Source organism: Strix aluco, chromosome 3, assembly GCF_031877795.1.
Source record: "Strix aluco isolate bStrAlu1 chromosome 3, bStrAlu1.hap1, whole genome shotgun sequence".
NCBI classification, from domain to species: domain Eukaryota; kingdom Metazoa; phylum Chordata; class Aves; order Strigiformes; family Strigidae; genus Strix; species Strix aluco.
In genome coordinates this window covers 14,924,300-14,934,287 of record NC_133933.1, presented here as the reverse complement: position 1 = coordinate 14,934,287, position 9,988 = coordinate 14,924,300, and positions in this window count along the sequence as shown.

Here is a 9,988-nt window from a genome sequence, read left to right as displayed (position 1 = left end):
AGAGGGTTAAGTCTCATGAAGAGTTGTCTCTTGGGAGTTTTTCAGTTCTGATCGTTTTTCTACTCTTCCATCCCCTCACTCCTTCATAGCCACTGTTGGAGACTTAGTACATTGGTGATCCTGTGGTCCCACCAAAAAGTTCTTGAGTCTTTTTTAGTTCTCTCTGAGCTCTCTAGCAAGTACAGACCCAGAGGTCATGCGAATAACTTGATTTTCTTGAGGAAGGGGAAAAGAGGATGCCAAATATGAGAGCTATCTAACAGAGTGTGGCTTTGGTGTGACTTTTGAGCAGTCTAGTTCAAACTGTCAGACAATGGCTAGGCATAAGTATCTCAGGGGCAGGTGCAAGAAAATTAGAAATGGTTAATCAAAGGCAAGCAGGAATTTGTGCCCATAAAAGGCTGATGTCTTGCCCTGCCTGTGTCCACTCCTGGCAATAGAAATTTTTTCGTTGTTCTTGTCTGTGGTTTGTTGGAAAGTGGCTGAATAGCTGTCAGCCTAAATGAGTTTGTCTAAAGGTTAAGCCTTTGGACAGAGTGTGCAGTTCTTCTCAGTTTAATTTTTCAGAATTAATAAAGCCTGTCTGTCCAGCCTCTGTTTGTAGAGAGAGTTCACTGGGTACAGGTTGAGTCAGTCAGCAGTTCCCTTAAAAAAGTAAAGACCACTGAAGTCTGTAAAGTACCAAATGTGAACTGTGGTAGGTGGCACAACTTAGTATCATTCTAAGGCACAAACTGCCAGGTGATGGGCTGCTTAACCAGGCCATTGGTATTTCATTTGACATAAGAGCTGTTCTGTGAGATTCTGTGCTTTGGTTTGACTCCTCAAGCACCTGAACTCAGCCCTGATGCCTGCTGAAAAGGATTCTGGGACAAGGGATGATCCCAAACTCCTCCACTAGGATGCATCACAAAACAAGTTCTACCTAGTCCAGAATATCATATGGCACACACAGTCAGAAGAGAGAAAATGTCCTTTTATTGTGGACATCAAGTGTAGGAGCCCAGGAGTCACAGGGGTTCAGCCAGTAACAGGAAATCAGCACCTACAACGACAGAGCCAGAAAGCACTGGTAAAGCCACAAAGGCAGAAACAGGCATGGCTTGGTTCCCTTTTCTTTGGGAAACACAGTTGACAAGGAATTGTTGATATCCCAGAAGAGAGCTATCACTGTCATTGGCTCCAGGGTGGCTCTGGCACCTTATCCCTTTAGAGACCTGTGCATGTGCAGAGGTGCACAGTGCCCCTGTGCCACACAGGAGGGCTCCCCTGGGGAGCTGCCATGGTGTTATTTCCAAACCCTGCATAGGCCCATCCCCTCGCTGTCCCTTGCCAGTGAGTTGGATTGACTTAGAGCAGTGTGGAGAGTTGGGAAAGATGGGATGCTCCTGCCCTTCCTCCTGGGGACTAAAAGGTGAGCAGGGAATGCAGGATGTAGAAACGCACCCCCATCCCTCCCTGAGGGCGTGCTGCCCGCTCCCTGCCCAGGCTCTGCACAGAGGGTGGAGGCCATTCACACATCCACCATCCCACAATCAACCATTCACCTTCTTACCATCCTACCTTCCCATCATCCACCATTCACCATCTGTCCTGATCCAATATCGGGGGAGGTTTCAATGTGATCCTAAGAGCGAGATTAAGACACAAATGAGGTCAAACGCCATATACCCAAAACAGGTTTTTATTATTAAAAAAGTGAAGAGGGGTAATGATAGGACAGAATGGAAGGAAAAGACAGAAATAAAGCAAGGATGCAGGATAGGGCTGCAAGAATAGTCACCACCATGGATCTACCAGCGTCCTGTTGGTCCTCAGTCTTCAGTTCTTTGGACGTGGGTGCACACAGATCTAGCTTCGATGGTAGATGCACGCTGAGCAAAACTTTCTGCTGCGTTTTTAAGTTCATCGTATCCGCTGATTAGCATATCTGCCCACCTTTAGTGTTTTTTTTTTTCCTCTGGTCCCACAGGTTTTGTCCTGCTTCTGGGCAGAAACGTTTGCCTCATCAATTCATTAGCAATGCATGCATGGTGTCTGGCATACACAATAGAGCCACAAATGGCTACACGGTGGGGCCAGGTCAGTACACATCGGTCCTTTTGAGTCTTATCTAAGGAGTTTGACAATGCAACTGCAAAGGAATGGGGGGAGTGTGTTCTTCAATAAACTCCCACTTCCCTGGGCGACACTCCCCAGACCAATCCACAGGCCACAGCAGCTTGTCCCTGAGGTTTGCACAGATACAAGCAAGTTTTGAGACAGTCATATGACATTTCAGTCTCTCACACCATCCACAATCCAACATCTACCATCCAACATGCCACAATCCACAATCTACAATCCACCATCCACCATCCCACTATCTGCCATCCACCATCCCATAATACACCAACCACCATCCAACAGAATCAAAGAATCATTCAGGTTGGAAAAGACCCTTGGGATCATCAAGTCCAACCATCAGCCCTACTCTACAAAGTTCTCCCCTACAACATATCCCCCTACATAACATCCAAAAGAATCCCACAATGCACCATCCACCATGAACCATCTCCTTCCAACCATCCCCTTTCCCACCATCTGCCATCCACCATCCCACAATACATCATTCACTGTTTACCATCCCACAATCCACCATCCACCATCAAGAATCCACAATCCACAATCAACTGTCCACAATCCACCATCCAATATCCCACAATGCACCTTCCACTTTCACAGCATGCACCATTCACCATCCCACAATCCACTATCCAACATCCACCACACACCAATCCACCATCTACCATCCACCATCCCACAATCCACCATCGACCATCCACTATCCAGCATCCACCATCCCACCGTCCACCATTCACCATCCACATTCCGACCATCCACATCCACTATCCACCATCCCAAAATACACCATCCACCATCCAACAATATAACATCCACCATCCATCATCCTCCTTCCCACCATCCACAATCCACCATCCACCTTCTCACCATCCAGCATCCCAAAGCCACCATGCACCTTCCCCCATCGTTCATCCACCATCCAGCATTACACAATCCACCTTGCACCATACACCATCCAATATCCCCCAATCCACAATCCACCAACCACCATCGCACAATCCAACATCCAACTTCCCACTGTCCACCATCAAACACACCACAATCCACCATCCACCATCAACCATTCACCATCCCACAATACACCATTGACCATCTGCCATCCAACTACCAAACATCCACCATTCGCCAACCACATTCCCACAATCTATCTTCCACCATTCCACAATCCACCATAGACAATCCACCATCCACCATCCAAAATCCCACTATCCACCATCCCGCCATCCACCTTAACCGATACCACAATCCACCATCCACCTTCCCACCTTCCACCATCCACCATACCACAATCCACCATCCACCACCCCACAATCCTCCATCCACCATCCACCATCCCCCATAACACATTCCATCATGCAACTTCCCACCATCCACCATCAACCTTCCACCATACCACAATCCACCATCCAAAATCCAGCATCAAACATCCACCATGCCACAATCCAAGATCCACCATAAACATCCACCTTACAGCCATCCCACAAGAGAATTCCCTTCTTCCACCTTCTCTGTGGCTGGGCAGGAGATGTGTTCGGAATCTTTCCCTGGATGTGGCAAGAATGGTTGTTCAGGGCCAAAGCAAGCGCAGAGGCCCAGAGTTGCTGTTGGTCTGGGGAGGATGGAAAACACTCAGGAAAGCCAGGCAGAGAATTCCCTTCTACCACCTTCTCTGTGCCTGGGAAGGAGAAGTGTTCAAATTGTTTGGTTGCATGAGTTCTGCAGGGTTTCGTTTGTGTCACTGGAGATGACACAACTGCTGTTCAGGGCCAAAGCAAGCACAGAGTCCCAGATTTGCTGTTGGATTGGACAGGCTGTAAAGCACTGGGAAAAGGCAGGGAGAGAATTCCCTGCTAGCACCTTCTCTGTGCCTGGGAAGGACAAGTGTTCACATTGTTTCACAGAATTGCGTTTGCATTGCTGCAGGTGACACTAACACTTGTCTAGTGTGACAGAAAGCACAGAGCCCCAGATTCACTGTTGCCCTGGAGAGGTTGCAAAGCACTGTGGAAAGCTAGGGTGAAAATTGATCCTGGAGGGTGGATGGTGGATGGTGGATGTTTTGATCCTGGATGGTGGATGGTCGATGGTGGCTAGTGGATGGCGGTTGACTTGATCCTGGATGGTGGATGGTGAATGGTTTGATCCTGCATGGTGTATGGTTTGATCCTGGATGGTGTATGGTGGATGGTTTGATGCTGGATGCTGGATGGTGGATGGTGGATGGTTTGTTCGTGGATGGTGGATGGTGGATAGTGAATGGTTTGATGCTGGATGATGGATTGTGGATGGTTTCATCCTGGACGGTGGATGGTGGATGTTTTGATCCTGGGTGGTGGATTGTGGATGGTGGATGGTGGATAGTGGACCGTTTGATCCTGGATGGTGGATGGTGGACAGTTTGATCCTGGATGGTGGATGGTGGAAAGTGGACGTTTTGAACCTGGATGGTGGAGTGTAGATGGTTTGATACTGGATGGTGGATGGTTTGATCCAGGGTGGTGGATGGTTTGATCCTGGATGGTGGCTGGTTTAATGAAGAATACTGCATTGTGGATGGTGGATGGTGGGTGTTGGATGGTTTGATCCAGGGTGGTGGATGGTTTGATCCTGGATGGTGGCTGGTTTAATGAAGAATACTGCATTGTGGATGGTGGATGGTGGGTGTTGGATGGTTTGATCCTGGATGGTGGATCGCTGATGGTGGATTGTCGATAGCTTGATCCTGGGTGGTGTATTGTGGATGGCGGGTGTTGGATGGTTTCATCCTGGATGGTGGATCGTTAGTGGTGGATGGTGGATGATTTCATCTTGGATAGTGGATTATGGATGGTGGATGGTGGATGGGGGACAGTTTGGTCCTGGATGGTGCATGGTGGATGGTTTGATCCTGGATGGTGGATGGTTTGATCCTGGATGGTGGATGGTGGATATTTTGATCCTGGGTGGTGGATTGTGGACAGTTAGATCCTGCATGGTGGATGGTGGATTGTTTGATCCTGGATGGTGGATGATGGACAGTTTTATCCTGGATGGTGGATGGTGGATGATTTGATGCTGGATGGTGTATGGTGGACGGTTTGATCGTGGATGGTGGATGGTTTGATCCTGGGTAGTGGATGGTTTGATACTGGATGGTGGATGATTTGATCCTGAATGGTGGATGGTGTACGGTATAGGGTGTATGGTGGACGGATTTATCCTGGATGGTGGATGATGGACGGTTTGATCCTGGATTGTGGATGGTGGATGGTGGATGGTTTGGTCCTGGATGGTGGATGGTGGATGGTTTGTTCCTGGATGGAGGATGGTGCCTGGTTTGATCCTGGATGGTGGATGGTAGACGCTTTGATCCTGGATGGTGAATGATGGACGGTTTGATCCTGGATGGTGAGTGATGGACGCTTTGATCCCGCGGGGTGTATGGTGGATGGTTTGTTCCTGGATGGTGCATGGTGGAGAGATTGATACTGTATTGTGGATGGTGGATGGATTGATCCTGGATGGTGGTTGCTTAGATCCTGGATGGTGGATGGTTGATGGTTTGATCCTGGATGGTGGATGGTGGATGGTGGATGATTTGATCCTAAATGGTGGATGGTGGATGGTGGACGGTTTAATCCTGAATGGTGGGTGATGGACGCTTTGATCCTGGGGGGTGTATGGTTGACGATTTGATCCTGGATGGGGGGTGGTGGATGGTGGACGCTTTGAACGTGGATGGTGGATGGTAGTCGGTTTGATCCTGGATGGTGGATGGTTTGGTCCAGGATGGTGGATTGTGGTTGGTGTTAGATGGTTGTTGGATGGTTTGATGGTGGATGTTGGATCGTTGATGGTGGATTGTTTCATCCTGGATGGTGGATGGTGCATGGTGGATGGTTTGATCCTGGATGGTGAATGTTGAATGGTTTTATACTGGATGGTGGATGGTGGACGGTTGTGTCCTGGATGTTGGATGGTGTATGGTAGATGATTTCATCCTGGCTGATAGATTGTGGATGGTGGATGGTTTGATCCTGGATGGTGTATGGTGAATGTTTTGATCCTGGGTGGTGGATGGTGGATGATTTGATCCTGGATGGTGGATGGTGGATGGTTTGATCCTGGATGGTGAATCCCGGACGGTTTTATCCTAGATTGCGGTTGGTGGATGGTGGACGGTTTCGTCCTGGATGGTGGATGGTGGATGGTCTGATCCGGGATGGTGGATGGTGGATGGTTTGATCCTGGATGGTGCATAGTGGATGGTCTGATCCTGGATGGGGGATGGTGCATGGTGGATGTTTGAGCCTGATGGTGGATGGTGCATTGTGTAGAGTTTGGTCGTGGATGGTAGATGCTTTGATCCTGGATGGTGAATGATGGACGGTTTAATCCTGCATGGTGGATGATGGACGGTTTGATCCTGGATGGTGGATGGTTGACGGTTTGATCCTGGATGGGGGATGGTGGATGGTGGATGCTTTGAACCTGGATGGTGGATGGTGGATGGTTTGGTCCAGGATGGTGGATTGTGGATGGTGTTGGATGGCTGGATGGTGGATGGTGGATTGTTTGATCCTGGATGGTGCATGGTGGATGGCAGATGGTTAGATCTTGGATGGTGCATGGTGGATGTTTGATCCTGATGGTGGATGGTGGGTGGTGTAGAATTTGGTCCTCGATGGTGGATGGTAGATGCTTTGATCCTGGATGGTGAATGATGGACGGTTTCATCCTGGATGGTGGGTGATGGACGCTTTGATCCTGGGGGGGTGTATGGTGAATGGTTTGTTCAGGATGGTGCATGGTGGAGAGTTTGATACGGTGTGGTGGATGGTGGACGGATTGATCCTGGATGGTTGATGGTGGATGTTGGATGATTTGATCCTAAATGGTGGATGGTGGATGGTTTAGTCCTGAATGGTGGGTGATGGACGCTTTGATCCTGGGGGGGGGTGTATGGCTGACGGTTTGATCCTCGATGGTGGATGGTGGATGGTGGACGCTTTGAATGTGGATGCTGGTTGGTAGATGCTATGATATTGGATGGTGGATGTTTTGGTCAAGGATGCTGGATTGTGGTTGGTGTATGATGGTTGTTGGATGGTTTGATGGTGGATGGTGGATCGTTGATGGTGGATGGTGGATGGTTTGATCCTGGATGGTGGATGGTGGATGGTGAATGTTGAATGGTTTTATAGTGGATGGTGGACGGTTGTGTCCTGGATGTTGGATGGTGTATGGTAGATGGTTTCATCCTGGCTGATAGATTGTGAATGGTGGATGGTTTGATCCTGGATGGTGGATGGTGAATGTTTTGATCCTGGGTGGTGGATGATTTGATCCTGGATGGTGCATGGTGGATGGCCGATGGTTAGATCTTGGATGGTGCATGGTGGATGTTTGATCCTGATGGTGGATGGTGGGTGGTATAGAATTTGGTCCTCGATGGTGGATGGTAGATGCTTTGATCCTAGATGGTGAATGATGGACGGTTTCATCCTGGATGGTGGGTGATGGACGCTTTGATCCTGGGGGGGGTGTATGGTGGATGGTTTGTTCAGGATTGTGCATGGTGGAGAGTTTGATACTGTGTGGTGGATGGTGGACGGATTGATCCTGGATGGTGTTTGGTTAGATCCTGGATTGTGGATGGTGGATGGTGTTTGGTTAGATCCTGGATTGTGGATGGTGGATGGTGGATGATTTGATCCTAAATGGTGGATGGTGGGTGGTGGACTGTTTTATCCTGGATGGTGGCTGGTGGACGGTTTGGTCGTGGATGGTTTGATCCTGGATGGGCGATGGTGGATTGTTTGGTCCAGGATGGTGGATTGTGGATCGTGTATAATGGGTGTTGGATGGTTTGATGGTGGATCGTTGATGGTGGATGGTGGCTTGTTTGATCCTGGATGGTGAATGGTGGACGGTTTTATCCTGGAAGGTGGATGGTGGACGGTTTGGTCCTGGATGGTGTATTGTGGATCGTGAATTGTTTGATCCTGGATGGGGGATGGTGGATGGTGGATGGTGAATGTTGAATGGTTTTATACTGGATGGTGGACGGTTGTGTCCTGGATGTTGGATGGTGGATGGTTTCATCCTGGATGGTGGATGGTGGATGATTTGATCCTGGATGGTGATTCCTGGACGGTTTGATCCTGGATTGCTGATGGTGGCTGGTGGACGGTTTGGTCCTGGATGGTGGACGGTTTGATCCTGGATGTTCGATGGTGGACGGTTTGGTCCTGGGTGGTGGATGGTGGATGATTTGTTCCTGGATGGTGGATGGCTTGATCCTGGATGGTGAATCCTGGACCGTTTGATCCTGGAATGTGGATGGTGGTGGTGGACGGTTTGGTTCTGGATGGTGGATGGTGGATGGTTTGATCCTGGTTGGTGGATGGTGGACTGTCTGGTCCTGGATGGTGTATTGTGGATCGTGAATTGTTTAATCCTGGATGGGGGATGGTGGATGGTGGATGGTGAATGTTGAATGGTTTTATACTGGATGGTGGATGGTGGAGGGTTGTGTCCTGGATGTTGCATGGTGGATGGTTTCATCCTGGATGGTGGATGATTTGATCCTGGATGGTGATTCCTGGACGGTTTGATCCTGGATTGCGGATGGTGGCTGGTGGACAGTTTGGTCCTGGATGGTGGATTGTTTGATCCTGGATGGTGGATGGTGGATGATCTGATCGTGGATGGTGGGTGGTTTGATCCTGGATGGTGCATGGTGGATGTTTGATCCTGATGGTGGATGGTGGGTGGTGTAGAATTTGGTCCTCGATGGTGGATGGTAGATGCTTTGATCCTGCATGGTGAATGATGGACGGTTTCATCCTGGATGGTGGCTGATGGACGCTTTGATCCTGGGGGGGGTGTATGGTGGATGGTTTGTTCCTGGATGGTGCATGGTGGAGAGTTTGATACTGTATGGTGGACGGATTGATCCTGGATGGTGGATGGTGGTTTCTTAGATCCTGGATTGTGGATGGTGGAATGTGGTCGGTTTGACCCTGAATGGTGGATGGTGGATGGTTTGATCGTGGATGGTGGATGATTTGATCCTAAATGGTGGATAGTGGACGGTTTAGTCCTGAATGGTGGGTGATGGACGCTTTGATCCTGGGGGGGTGTATGGCTGACAGTTTGATCCTGGATGGTGGATGTTGGATGGTGGACGCTTTGAATGTGGATGCTGGATGGTAGATGCTTTGATATTGGATGGTGGATGGTTTGGTCCAGGATGCTGGATTGTGGTTGGTGTATGATGGTTGTTGGATGGTTTGATGGTGGATGGTGGATCGTTGATGGTGGATGGTTTGATCGTGCATGGTGGATGGTGAATGTTGAATGGTTTTATACTGGATGGTGGATGGTGGACGGTTGTGTCCTGGATGTTGGATGGTGTATGGTAGATGGTTTCATCCTGGCTGATAGATTGTGAATGGTGGACGGTTTGATCCTGGATGGTGGAAGGTGAATGTTTTGATCCTGGGTGGTGGATGATTTGATCGTGGATGGTGGATGGTTTGATCCTGGATGGTGAATCCTGGACGGTTTTATCGTGGATTGCAGTTGGTGCATGGTGGACGGTTTCGTCCTGGATGGTGGATGATTTGATCCTGGATGGTGCCTGGTGGATGCTCTGATCCTGGATGGTTGATGGTTTGATCCTGGATGGTGAATGATGGACGGTTTCATCCTGGATGGTGGGTGATGGACGCTTTGATGCTGGGGGGGGGGGTGTATGTCGGATGGTTTGTTCAGGATGGTGCATGGTGGAGAGTTTGATACTGTGTGGTGGATGGTGGACGAATTGATCCTGGATGGTGGTTGGTTAGATCCTGGATTGTGGATGGTGGATGCTGGTCGG